This window comes from Octopus bimaculoides, chromosome 5, assembly GCF_001194135.2.
Source record: "Octopus bimaculoides isolate UCB-OBI-ISO-001 chromosome 5, ASM119413v2, whole genome shotgun sequence".
Taxonomy (NCBI): domain Eukaryota; kingdom Metazoa; phylum Mollusca; class Cephalopoda; order Octopoda; family Octopodidae; genus Octopus; species Octopus bimaculoides.
The window spans coordinates 70,385,927-70,386,224 of record NC_068985.1 but is presented as its reverse complement, the minus strand read 5'-3'; positions in this window follow the sequence as shown (position 1 = coordinate 70,386,224).

Genomic DNA, 298 nt, shown 5'->3' with positions numbered 1-298 from the left:
ACACATACACACACATAAACACACACTATGCATGCACACAGACACAAACACACAGATAATAGACGTATATAGATCCGTACGTACACATACGAACACTCCTGCAAAAACATGTTTAATCGTATACATATATATTTGTATAGCTGTGTGGTTGTATGTATGTATATATGAATGTATACACACAAACATACACACACACACATACACACATACGCATATATACATATGTATGTATGTATGTATGTATGTATGTATCTATCTATCTATCTATCTACCTATCTATCGATATATATATATATAT